The sequence below is a fragment of the Gorilla gorilla genome, chromosome 4, assembly GCF_029281585.2.
Source record: "Gorilla gorilla gorilla isolate KB3781 chromosome 4, NHGRI_mGorGor1-v2.1_pri, whole genome shotgun sequence".
NCBI lineage: Eukaryota > Metazoa > Chordata > Mammalia > Primates > Hominidae > Gorilla > Gorilla gorilla.
Window position 1 is genome coordinate 131,951,960 of NC_073228.2, and position 1,803 is coordinate 131,953,762.

Sequence of the window (1,803 nt, forward strand, 5' to 3'; positions counted from 1 at the left end):
GAATCATACATCATGTTAAAAAGTGAATAAAAAAACATGTGCATTATGATCCGTTTATTTATATGAAGAAATATATATAATTTTTTTCAGGAAACGAAACAATGAGGCAACTAAAACAGATCTTTAGGGAGAGGAATTAGTAGACTTCATTTTTCATTTTATATCTTTATGCCTGATTTAAACTTTTATTTTGCCACATATATGTAAAAAATTTGTACATATATAACATATTTTAAATAATAGTTATTGTAGTACTGTTAAATAATATTTTAGAGAAAAGAAACTACACAGATAATTGTTCATAGGCCCAGTCATTCAATATATATGGTATAGAATTCATCTCATCCACATTGAGATACCTTTTCAAAACAATGACTGCAAAAAAATGGGTTTCCATTCTTTTTAGATGTTATTTTTAAATTCATTTCATAATAAAATCCAATACCATAGTATAACTCATTTTTTTCCCTTTCTCCAGAAACTTTAAGCAAATACTTGAAGTTATAGTAAAGAATCTTAAAATAATACCATTCTTGGTTCAACCACTTGGGGAAACAGTGTGTCTTTATCTATTGAAGGTGAAGCTATACATACTCCATGAACCAGCAATACCGTACTAAATATACACCCTAGAGAGAAATCTACTCATATATTCACCATGGTATGTGTATACAAATGTTCACAGCGGAGTGTTTATAATAGCAAAAAACAAAAGCTAACCTCGAAACTACTAAAATAGTAATTAACATTAGAATGGCTATATTAATTATGGTATATCTATACAATGGTATATCTATACAAAGAATCATCCTTAGGCTTGCAGAACAAATTTTAAGGTTTGGGCATTTATAATTCAAAAATAAAGTACAAAGAGGCTGAATATGGAACTGTGTCCAAACCATCATAATAAAAATTAGTACCAGCACAGAGAAGAGATTCTATATTTAGATTAGAAGATGGAACTTCTAATTACTTCTTCATTATTAAACCTTTAATATTCATTCCTAAATTAGATTTAGCCATTCCTTTTCAAGAACATTACATTTCCTGATATATTTCATAAATTGCAAATGCTCTTAAACAATCAGACTAATATATCCTTCCTATCATCATTATTCATATTAACCTATCCTCACAGAAAGAAACCTCTAAGAAATGAAAAAAAAAAAAGTATAAGAAGCATGTCAAGAGGCTAAAAACCACAACTTAACAAAACAATCTTTTTTTCTTTTTCTTTTTTTTTTTCTTGGAGATGGAGTCTCACTCTGTTGCCAGGCTGGAGTGCAGTGGCCTGATCTCAGCTCACTGCAACCTCCGTGTCCTGGGTTCAAGCAATTCTCCTGCCTCAGCCTCCTGAGTAGCTGGGATTACAGGCGTGTGCCACCACACGCGGCTAATTTTTGTATTTTTAGTAAAGACGGGATTTCACCATGTTTGCCAGGATGGTCTTGATCTCTTGACCTCATGATTTGCCTGCCTCGGCCTCCCAAAGTGCTGGAATTATAGGCGTGAGCCACCATGCCCAGCTTTTTTTTTTTCTGAGATGGGGTCTCACTCTGTCACCCAGGCTGGAGGGCAGTGGCATGAACTTGGCTCACTAAAATCTCAAAATCGCTGCCTCCTGGGCTCAATGAATTCTCCCACCTCAGCCTCCCAAATAGCTGAGACAACAGGCGTGTGCCACCATGCACGGCTAATTTTTGTATTTTTTGCAGAGATGGGGTTTCACCCTGTTGCGCAGGCTGGTCTCGAACGCCTGAGCTCAAGAGATCCTGCCGCCTCAGCCTCCCAAAGTGCTACGAT